General features: G+C 40.0%; 1 protein-coding gene across 1 annotated transcript in view; it reads left to right on the top strand.

Annotated features, from left to right (window-relative positions):
• The first annotated feature begins 6,037 nt into the window (after positions 1-6,037).
• LOC311144960 (uncharacterized protein) overlaps positions 6,038-12,293 on the top strand; it is a 63,494-nt gene continuing 57,238 nt past the window's right edge. Inside the window, exon 1 of the mRNA XM_084181153.1 lies at positions 6,038-6,084. The gene's annotated coding sequence lies outside the window, so the exon portion shown is untranslated. The remainder of the gene's footprint in view (positions 6,085-12,293) is intronic.

The following is a 12,293-nucleotide window of genomic DNA, read 5'->3' as shown; positions in this document are numbered from 1 at the left end:
AAGGATCCCCATTCGCCGCAGCCTGCTCTTCCTCTTGTTGAGGTGGTGTGTAGACAATCCAAGCCGAGATGTCTGCCAGGCACGCAGAGATGAGTGTTGACACCTGGCAGTCAGAAGGAGAAAGGTAGTTGAGTATACTGGGATGAATGGATTGATTTATGAAAAATATCTATGTTGAAAATGTTTTCAAATCAATCAGAACCTACCAATCTAGCAAGAACAATTTCGAAATCAATTTAAGAACAAAATTAGGAAAATACGACCGCTCGATGGCCCGTATACGCAAAGGATATTGTCATTTATCTATATCAGTCCGATGTAACTTTTGCTACGTTGCGTAACGGTTTGTACTGAACGACACGTTTCCCCAAAACGTTCTTGAACAGACTTTGAGGTACGTTTCCTCCGTTTGTTGCGTATGGCTTGAGGCAATGAGTGACGTTATTTAAAGGGATGCCGTCGGCAGTGGTGTATTTTGAACCCACAACCTAATCCCTCCCCGTTTTTCAACTGGTCGTTCAGAACAGCACCGTTTCCGTTTAATTGAACGAAGCAGAACGGGTTTTTTCGTATTGATCGCAGTCCAGGAGGACACTAGTAGCGTACGATTCTAACCTGTCACTGACCGTGTCAGTGTAGTAATGAAAACTGTCCACAGGGTGGCACACCATACCTACCAACTTGTAGCTAGCAGCCAGCCAAGTGCACCAACTACATTACCGTTCTCCTAGCAGAAGGCTACTATGCTGAAAAGACATGCTAAACTCGGAATATCGATTTGCACTAGTGCAGTACAAGTGTTTTTCAAAGCATTGCAACCTTTGAAGAAATACATTGATAATTTGACGTATTTTAAGTTTACACAAATACTGGTATGTTAAAAGCTATTGTGTAGGCTATATTTAAATAAATACAATTTTAATAAAATACAAATATATATTATTGGAACTACTTAAGAGTGCAAAACTTCAATTGGCCTCTTGTGCTGGGTAACGGGTTTAATAATACAGAGTGCTGGTGACTCCTTACTCCACCCACTCCATTCACTGCAATACACTACTACACTGTGTATGGGATATTTATTGGGTTGTAGAGAAAAACAACTTTACTACCTGTATGTATCATATAAACTGGGGTGGGGAAATACTCAGTCGTGTCTCTGTTTACCAAATATGGTCCGTTTTTTAGGGGGACTGTGTGGCACGGCCTGCTGCTGGCTTTTCGCTCCGCCCCCTCCATAGCCCCCAATGCAATACACTGTAATAGACTGTACATGGGATACATATAGACTTGTAGAGAGAAAACGTTTCTACCTGTCTCAGCTAAAATGGGATGGGAAATACTCAGTAGGGTCTCTACTTCCACTATCCACGGTCCTGAAATCAATACACACTCAACTCAACAACAAAAATGAAAAAAAAAAAAGCTAAACTTTTTTATCAAAACGAAAATCGATTTTATTTTACAAGTTAACTGTAATGAATATTAACCAGGCTATTAAGGACACAGTATAATCACGCTTTCTGAACAGCAATGGATACAAATATTTACAAGTTGTAGACCTATAGACAGGGGCGGTGTGTTCATTAGGGCGATATGGGCGACGCACTGCCAAACGGGAAAAGGAAGGGATTTTTTTTCTAATCAATTATATCACGGCAACAGTAGTTATCAGTGTTCTAATCTAGACGTCTGATCTGCCACTAAATGTCCAATCAGGCTAAAGTCGTGCTTCAAATGGCCCCGCCCCTTTTGTGGCGATTTCAGTCAGGTTGAAAATCGCCCCAGAAGTCTCTCATAGACTCTCATGTAAAATCTTTTTTTTTCAAATATCAGAGCTTTCAATACAATCTCTATGGGTTCCGGGAGGGCTTGCACTTACGCGCTTTCGTCATACGTAACATAACCATGAACGTAACTAAGAAAAGAGCGGGTAGCAGCATCAATCAATTCACGTACTACTGTCAAGATGGCTAGCGTTCAGTGCAACTCGATTGTCTCTTTGAAAGAAGTTCCTTTTTGTCGGCGAACAAATCAAGATAAATTGGCAACGAAACAATTAGGACCTCCCAGACCAAATTTAATAATTCAACAGGTTTCTACTAAAGGGGGAAAGTCCTACACCCGAGGATTTTCCAAAAATTGGTACGAACGAAAAACCTGGCTAGCAGGCTGCGATGTAGCTAATGCAGTCTTCTGCTACCCCTGCTTACTCTTTCACCCTGAAGGCGGCACGGCAGACAGCACCGCTTGGACAGCGACTGGTGTAACGGACATGCACCATCTTTCAGAAAAGATTAAGAAACATGAGCTGTCAAAGACCCACATGGATAGCTGTTTGAGATTGTCTGCTTTGGGGAGAGTGAACATTGCCACTCAACTGGATGAGGGATACAGGCTAGCTGTCCGCCGCCACAACGATGAGGTTAGCAAGAACCGCCACATCCTCAGCCGGCTAATCCAGTGTGTGAAGTTTTGCGGAGTGTTTGAGTTAGCTTTGCGAGGCAAAGATGAAACTGAGGGCTCCACCAACCCTGGTATTTTTCTTGGACTTGTCAACTTTGTGGCACAATTAGATGAGGTGTTTTATGGAAATGCATATTGTTTATGCAGTGTTGAGGAATGTGAAAGAACACCCTTGATTATTTTTACTGTGATAACTTATTTTGCTTTTGTAAGCCAACACTTTTGAGATCAGTCAATAAATGCTTCTGGTATTGACTTATATGCTGCCCCTGTCTTCATGTTGTTGCTGGACATATCTTTTTTAAAATGTGTGTAGGTCACCTAAATCATCAGAAAAATTGCCCCCCCCTGAGAATTTTTTCAGGAGCCGCCACTGCCTATAGGTCTATCTGCTGCTTATCTATCAAGGTTTGCAGTATACAGTAAAGGCATAGGCCTATTACCTAATGTTAGTTGTGAAAAATAATAACAGAGACAATATTATTTACACGCTATATTGTCATTATTATCTATTAAGGTCAGCAAAGGCACTTTTTGTAGAGTGTAAACTGTATTACAAAAGACAAGGCTATCAGTACAAATCCGAGACACTCCATTTAGTATGATATGTCACCTTCCATATGATATGTATTAATTTGTGGATGTCCATCACTCATTTCGTAGGATATGTTACTAATTACAATTCGTATTATATGTTATGAATTAGAAAAACGTACAATATGTTACGAATTTGCAAAACGTATGATATCTTACCGGGAAGGGTTTGCTAAAAGGGTTAGGGTTATGAGAAGGGTTAGCTAACATGCTAAGTAGTTGCAAAGTAGCTCAAAAGTAGTAAGTAGTTGAAAAGTTGCTAATTAGCTAAAATGCTAAAGTTGTGTGTGATGAGATTCAAACTCGCAACCTTTCGGTTGATTGAAATGTGTAAAGGTGGACTCATTACCATCACCATTAGGTTAATCTAGGTCGCTAACAGGTATGGCAGTCCATCATTGTTTACATTGTGTCTGAAGCGGTTGGCTTCTCGACTAATCAACTGCTAATAATCGGTATTTGGCACCTACATTAGGGCAAAGCAAGAGTGCATGAAATTCTAGTATGGAATGTCATTTTATTTCACACTGGGGGAAAAAAACAATCAAACAAAAAGTGTTAAAGTGTTTTGTCTTTCCAACGGATATTCAACACAACAACAGTACATTCATTTATTGTTTTGGAATTAATGTAACATGCAGTACTAAATGCGTGTCTATAACACACATATTCAGTTATTAGAGACCCTACTGAGTATTTTCCACCCCACTTTAGCTGAGACAGGTAGAAAATGGTTCTCTCTAAAAGCCAATATGTATCACATCATGTACAGTTTATTACAGTGTATTGCATTGGCGGCTATGGAGGGGGTGGAGAATGTAGTGCTGCTGGATATGTCCGACACCGTCCCCCTCCAAAACTAACCATATTTGGTTAGTAGAGACCATACCCTACTGAGTATTTCCTACCCCCACTTTAGCTGAGACAGGTAGAAATGTTTTCTCTCTACAAGCCAATATGTATCCATTGTTCAGTCTATTACAGTGCATTGCATTGGGGGGTTATATATGGGGTGAAGTGAAAAGCCAGCAGTGGGCAGTGCAACACAGTCTCCCTCAAAACTAAACATATTTGGTTAGTAGAGACCCTACTGAGTTTTTCCACCCCACTTTAGCTGAGACAGGTAGAAACGTGTCTCTTTAAAGCCCAATATTCTCAATATACCAGAGTCAACACTGTATTTTTTTATTATTGGTCTTAGAATTATATATTTTTAAACCATATACACTACCAGTCAAATGTTTGGACACACCTACTCATTCAAGGGTTTTTCTTTATTATTTTTTTACTATTTTTCACATTGTAGAATAATTGTGAAGACATCAAAACTATGAAATAACACATATGTAATCATGTAGTAACCAAAAAAGTGTTAAACAAATCAAAATATATTTTATATTTGAGATTCTTCAAATAGCCACCCTTTGCCTTGATGACAGCTTTGCACACTCTTGGCATTCTCTCAACCAGCTTCATAAGGAAGTCACCTGGAATGCATTTCAATTAACAGGTGTGCCTTGTTTTAAAGTTAATTTGTGGTTTTCTTTCCTTCTTAATGAGTTTGAGCCAATCGGTTGTGTTGTGACAAGGTAGGGTGGGTATACAGATGATAGCCCTATTTGGTAAAATACCAAGTCCATATTATGTCAAGAATAGCTAAAATAAACAAAGAGAAACGACAGTCCATCATTACTTCAAGACATGAAGGTCAGTCAATACAGAACATTTGAAACTTTTAAAGTTTCTTCAAGTGCAGTTGCAAAAACCATCAAGCGCTATGATGAAACTGGCTCTCATGAGGACCACCAAAGGAATGGAAGACCCAGAGTTACCTCTGCTGCAGAGGATAAGTTCATTAGAGTTACCAGCCTTAGAAATTGCAGCCCAAATAAGTGCTTCACAGAGTTCAAGTCACAGACACATCTCAACATCAACTGTTCAGAGGGAACTGTGTGAATCAGGCCTTCATGGTTGAATTGCTGCAAAGAAACCACTACTAAAGGACACCAATAAGAAGAAGAGACCTGCTTGGGCCAAGAAACACGAGCAATGGACATTAGACCAGTGGAAATTTGTCCTTTGGTCTGGAGTCCAAATTGGAGATTTTTGGTTCCAACCGCCATGTCTTTGTGAGACGTGGTGTGGGTGAACGGATGATCTCCGCATGTGTATTTCCCACCGTAAAGCATGGAGGAGGAGGTGTATGGTATGGGGGTGCCTTGCTGGTGACACTGTCTGTGATTTATTTAGAATTCAAGGCATACTTAACCAGCATGGCTACCACAGCATTCTGCAACAATACGCAATCCCATCTGGTTTGGGCTTAGTGGGACTATCATTTGTTTTTCAACAGGACAATGACCCAACACACCTCCAGGCTGTGCAAGGGCTATTTTACCAAGAAGGAGAGTGATGGAGTGCTGCATCAGATGACCTGGCCTCCACAATCCCCCGACCTCAACCCAATTGAGATGGTTTGGGATGAGTCGGACGGCAGAGTGAAGGAAAAGCAGCCAACAAGTGCTAAGCATATGTGGGAACTCCTTCAAGACTGTTGGAAAAGCATTCCAGGTGAAGCTGGTTGAGAGAATGCCAAGAGTGTGCAAAGCTGTCATCAAGGCAAAGGGTGGCTATTTGAAGAATCTCAAATATAAAATATATTTTGATTTGTTTTACACTGTTTTGGTTACTACATGATTCCATATGTGTTATTTCATATTTTTGATGTCTTCACTATTATTCTACAATGTAGAAAATAGTAAAAAATAAAGAAAAACCCTTGAATGAGTAGGTGTGTCCAAACTTTTGACTGGTACTGTATATTTTTTAATCATAAATTACTTATTGCCTTTTCTGGTTGCCACAATAAAAGTGGCCATTGATTAAAAATATATATATCTTTCGATGCAGTTTTGAAATTCGGGCTTTTATTTGGGTTTCCTCATTACCATACGAACGTGACGTCATAATTTGTGCTGCTGGCAGAATACTTGTGAGATGGCAAGGATGTGAGAGAAGAGGAAAGTAAGTAAACTACTAGCTAACGTTACAGATAGCAATGAAATCAACTTGTTTAGCTAGTAGTAGTAGTAGTAGTAGCAGCAGCTAGCTAGCTTACGTATTGAAAGCTCATGTCTCCGAAGTAGTCCGAACAACCTGGTTAGGACTGATACTAGCTACTAGCTAGTGGCGTGTTAGTAACAGGTTTGCCTCTGACTAATTACAACCCTTTCCCACCGCAGTGCGATTGACTGGGTTTTGGTTGAATAAAATAATTATCTAGCTAGCTATGTTCCTGGAGGGAAATTTAAGAATAAACACGACAGGTGGATGGATTTCTATATTAAGTAAGTTCGTTAGTAGCTTCCTGTATTAGCTAACGACTAAAAGCTTAAGACAGGATAAACATTCAAGTCAGACAGCTTTTGTATTTATTGTAGCTAAGGTTAGCTACCTTGCTAGATATTCAGCTGGCTGTCTCAGTTTATCTGGTGCTTGTTTAACGTTAAACTCACCGATTCAGATAAAAACGCAGGGATAAGGCTTGGTGTATAACGTTACCACAGTGTAACCAGCAGCCAACGTTAGCTAGCTACATTTAGCTAATTGTCAGCTAGTTACTGTAGCTAACTAGTTGGTATTTTTGTCGTTCTCTGAGCCTCTTGTGGTTTCACATATTCTACAATATTGCAATGTGTATGTTGCTGGTTGTCTGTTTTACTAACTCAGCGTCTTGACTTCAGTCTGAGACTACTGTAGGTCCCGTAGACTAACGTTAGACAGTTAGCTAGCCCTGAGAATAACTAGTTAACGTTAACTAGTAAGCTAATTACATAATAATAATACGAATTGCCCTGGCCTGAGACCACGTTGCAGCCAAATGACTCGTTCATGTATTTTAAAGAATTGATTCAGGATCGTAGTTATGTTGCAGGTGTTACATCAAAGGCAGTTTCAAAACTGTAGTAAGCCAATTACAGAATAATAATACGAATTGTCCTGGCCTGAGACCACGTTGCAGTCAAATGACTTGTTACTGTATTTTAAAGAATTGATTCAGGATCGTAGTTATGTTGCAAGTGTTACATCAAAGGCAGTTAAAAAACTCTAGTCTAAAAGTTGGTACGCCTGGCTCAATTTTCTTTGTACTCTTGCCTTGGTGAATATGTAACATTACCTAGCTAACTAGCTAGTTAGACTAACGGTGGTGTTTCGGGGCAAGACTGGCTGCCGAATTAATGATGGATTATGTTTTTATCACTTTCCTGGGCAATGAGTGCTCCAATTATCTGACAGGACATTCATGAATAAATAGGCTACAAAAAAAACTTTTCTTCATCCCCCAACACTGTCTTACACAGAAACTTGTATTCAGAGGTTCAAGTTAGTCTGTTCCTATAAGACAGTTTTGGAATTATTTTTCCACTGCAAAACGGGCTAAAACAGATTGTCATTTACATAAAAGTTGCCAAGGCACAACACAGGAAATTAGGTTTTATTTTACACATTCGAGATGACTTTTTTTTACTACATGGACTCCTAGTGTTACTCAGTGTGTTGGCACATATTGAGTAATTGCTAGTGAGTATAGTATCTACTAGCTAGCCTATGTGTATGTGGACCACACTGCCAAATATATCCTAATTTCCTCCTGAGAGCACTGACTAAAAAGTCTAAAGGTTTGTCAATACTCTGTGTTACCCCCTAGGATTTTTTTTCAGCAGTGGCAGCAAAGTTAGGGGTGGTGCAGAGAGAACATTTTACAGTTTTAAAGCTAGTTTCCTGCAAGTCTACACATTTTGTCATGGGGCTGACAGACGTGCCAACCTGCACACATTTTGCGTACCATGCACGCAATTTGAGGTCAAAGTATGCTGGTATGAAAAACTACCCTAAAATAAGCAAAAAGAGTCTTCTAGTTGGCACATTGTGGCCCGCCCCCATAATCATAGTACAATAGCAGAGTTTTCTTTAGGACTATTTTCCTACAGTGAGCTGGATGATAGCTCTCCACTTCGTCCATTGATACCACTGATATGTGAGAAAAAAGGGTAGGGAAAATTGGAGAACTAACTGTTTGCCAAATACATTTTCCAGAATTGTATATGTTAGTCAAGCACATACAGTACCAGTCAAAAGTTTGGACACGCGTACTCATTCCAGGGTATTTCTTTATTTTTACTATTTTCTACATTGTAGAATAGTAGTGAAGACATCAAAACTATGAAATAACACATATGGAATCATGTAGTAACCCAAAAAGTGTTAAACAAACCAAAATATATATTTTATATTTGAGATTCTTCAAAGTAGCCACCCTTTGCCTTGATGAAAGCTTTGCACACTCTTGGCATTCTCTCAAGCAGCTTCACCTGGAATGCTTTTCCAACAGTCTTGAAGGAGTTCCCACATATGCTGAGCACTTGTTGGCTGCTTTTCCTTCACTCTGCGGTCCAACTCATCCCAAACCATCTCAAGTGGGTTGAGGTTGGGTGATTGTGGAAGCCAGGTCATCTGATGCAGCACCCCATCACTCTCCTTCTTGGTTAAATAGCCCTTACACAGTCTGGAGGTGTGTTCGGTCATTGTTCTGTTGAAAAACAAATGATAGTCCCACTAAGCCCAAATCAGATGGGATGGCGTATCGCTGCAGAATGCTGTGGTAGCCATGCTGGTAAAGTGTGCCTTGAATTCTAAATAATTCACCAACAGTGTCACCAGCAAAGCACTCCCACATCATCACACCACCTCCTCCATGCCTCACAGTGGGAACTACACATGCAGAGATCATCCGTTCACCTACTCTGCGTCTCACAAAGACACGGCGGTTGGAACCAAAAATCTAAAATTTGGACTCATCAGACCAAAGGACACATTTCCACCGGTCTAATGTCCATTGCTTGTGTTTCTTGGCCCAAGCAAGTCTCTTCTTCTTATTGGTGTCCTTTAGTAGTGGTTTCTTTGCAGCAATTCAACCATGAAGGCTTGATTCACGCAGTCTCCTCTGAACAGTTGATGTTGAGATGTCTGTTACGTGAACTCTGTGAAGCATTTATTTGTGCTTCAATTTCTGAGGCTGGTAACTCAAATGACCTTATCCTCTGCAGCAGAGGTAACTCTGGGTCTTCCTTTCCTGTGGCGGTCCTCATGAGAGTCAGTTTCATCATAGCGCTTAATGGTTTTTGTGACTGCACTTGAAGAAACTTTCAACATTCTTTACATTTTCCAGATTGACTGACCTTCATGTCTTTAAAGTAATGACTGTTGTTTGTCTTTGCTTATTGTAGCATTTCTTGCCGTAATATGGACTTGGTCTTTTACCAAATAGGGCTATCTTCTGTATACCACCCCTACCATGTCACAACACAACTGATTTGGATCAAATGCATTAAGAAGGAAATCAATTCCACAAATTAACTTTTAACAAGGCACACCTGTTAATTTAAATGCATGCCAGGTGACTAGCTCATATAGCTGGTTGAGAGAATGCCAAGAGTGTGCAAAGCTGTCATCAAGGCAAAGGGTGGCTACTTTGAAGAATCTCAAATATAAAATATATTTTGATTTGTTTAACACTTTTTTGGTTACTACATGATTCCATATCTGTTATTTCATAGTTTTGATGTCTTCACTATTATTCTACAATGTAGAAAATAGTAAAAATAAAGAAAACCCCTGTAATTAGTAGGTGTGTCCAAACTTTTGACTGGTACTGTATATTATTTCGTAGTTAGTTCCTTAGCTAAGCCGTCATTATGACAAAGGTAGTTAGCTAAAGCGTTTAGTCAACTAAGCAAGAACACATGCTTTGATCACATGTATTTGTATTTATTATGGATCCCCATTAGCTGCTGCCAAGGCAGCAGCTACTCTTCCTGGGGTCCAGCAAAATTAAGGCAGTTATACATTTAAAAAAACATTACAATACATTCATAACAGATTTCACAGCACACTAAGTGTGTGGCCTCAGGCCCCTACTCCACTACCACATATCTACGTGTGTGAATAGAGCGTATGTTATCGTGTGTGTATGCATGTGTCTGTGCCTATGTTTGTGTTGCTTCACAGTCCCTGCTGTTCCATAAGGTGTATTTTTATCTGTTTTTTAAAATCTGATTCTACTGCTTGCATCAGTTACCTGATGTGGAATAGAGTTCCATGTAGTCATGGCTCTATGTAGAACTGTGCGCCTCCCATAGTCTGTTCTGGACTTGGGGACTCTGAAGAGACCTCTGGTGGCATGTCTTGTGGGGTATGCATGGGTGTCTGAGCTGTGTGCCAGTCGTTCAAACAGACAGCTCGGTGCTTTCAACATGTCAACACCTCTCACAAACACAAGCGGTGATGAAGTCAATCTCTCCTCCACTTTGAGCCAGCAGAGATTGACATGCTATATTATTAATGTTTGCTCTCTGTGTACATCCAAGGGCCAGCCGTGCTGCCCTGTTTTGAGCCAAAGTCCTTCTTTGTGACACCTGACCACACGACTGAACAGTAGTCCAGGTGCGATAAAACTAGAGCCTGTAGGACCTGCCTTGTTGATTGTGCTGTTAATAAGGTAGAGCAGCGCTTTATTATGGACAGACTTCTCCCCATCCTAGCTACTGTTGTATCAATATGTTTTGACCATGACAGTTTACAATCCAGGGTTACTCCAAGCAGTTTGAGCAAGTTGAGGTGACTAATCTCCACATTATTTATTACAAGATTTAATTGAGGTTTGGCGTTTAGTGAATGATTTGTCCCAAATACAATGCTTTTAGTTTTAGAAATATTTAGGACTAATTTATTCCTTGCCACCCACTCTGAAACTAACTGCAACTCTTAAGTGTTGCAGTCATTTTAGTCGCTGTAGTAGCTGACATGTATAGTGTTGAGTCATCCGCACACATAGACACTCTAGCATTACTCAAAGCCAGTGGCATGTCATTAGTAAAGATTGAAAAAAGTAATGGGCCTAGACAGCGGCCCTGGGAAATTCCTGATTCTACCTGGATTATGTTGGAGAGGCTTCCATTAAAGAACACCCTCTGTGTTCTGTTAGACAGGTAACTCTGTATCCACGATATAGCAGGTGGAGTAAAGCCATAACACATGTTTTTCCAGCAGCAGACTATGATCGATAATGTCAAAAGCTGCACTGAAGTCTAACAAAACAGCCCCCACAATCTTTTTTTCATCAATTTCTCTCAGCCAATCATCAGTCATTTGTGTAATTGTTGTGCTTGTTGAATGTCCTTCTCTATAAGCATGCTGAAAGTTTGTTGTCAATTTGTTTACTGTAAAATAGCATTGTATCTGGTCAAACACCATTTTCCCCAATAGTTTACTAAGGGTTGGTAACAGGCTGATTGGTCGGCTATTTGAGCCAGTAAAGGGGGCTTTACTATTCTTATGTATTGGAATGAGTTTTGCTTCCCTCCAAGCCTGGAGGCACACATTCTAGTAGGCTTAAATTAAAAATATGGCAAATAGGAGTGGCAATATCGTCCGCTATTATCCTCAGTAATTTTCCATCCAAGTTGTGCGGTGTTGCGGTAGTTCAGTGTGCGTCACTGCGTGGATGGAAACAGACATGGCAGAGAGAGCTGTTCTTTAATACCGTCCTAAACAAAAATGTATGTTGGACTGTTAAAGATGAATAGGCCTATGTTTAATTCATCAGTTCTTTATCTGTCCTCTTGATATCGGCATATGTCAACAGTAGGCTGCTAATGATGCGATAATAGCCTAGTCAGTTCACCAATGACAAGGCATATTGAATGAATGGTAGCCTAGTAATCAGACCTAACTTGATGGATGAGGTCAGAGATGGAGATCTGAAACAAGCTCATATAGGCCTAGTTAAGTTGTTTCATATTCCAAATACAGTAGGCTAAACTACTACATTGCAACTAGTAAATTAGTTATTAACAAGCAGCCAGTTGACATTTTCACTAGACTATCCACATAGACTCCAATTCATTAGAATAATCATTACATTTCAAATGTAACCTAGAAAAATGTGAAAGTGTAATTTAGACCACCTCAATTTCATTAAGGATCAAACACTTGACCACTGTGTTGGCTAACATTGTTTAATATAATTTAAGAACTCTAGGTTTCAGGAAATGGCAGATACAGGTAAAACAAAAAAATAATAGCAGTCCGGGGCCATGGGATGACGCCACCGCGATGAAGTGGTACTCATAAAAATTATTCAAAGTTGTCAGATCTGGGCTTAGAGAGAAATT

This window comes from Coregonus lavaretus, assembly GCF_964263955.1.
Source record: "Coregonus lavaretus genome assembly, chromosome: 17".
Taxonomy (NCBI): Eukaryota; Metazoa; Chordata; class Actinopteri; order Salmoniformes; family Salmonidae; genus Coregonus; species Coregonus lavaretus.
The sequence above is the reverse complement of the archived record's forward strand: the minus strand, read 5'-3'. Positions and strand labels throughout refer to the sequence as shown.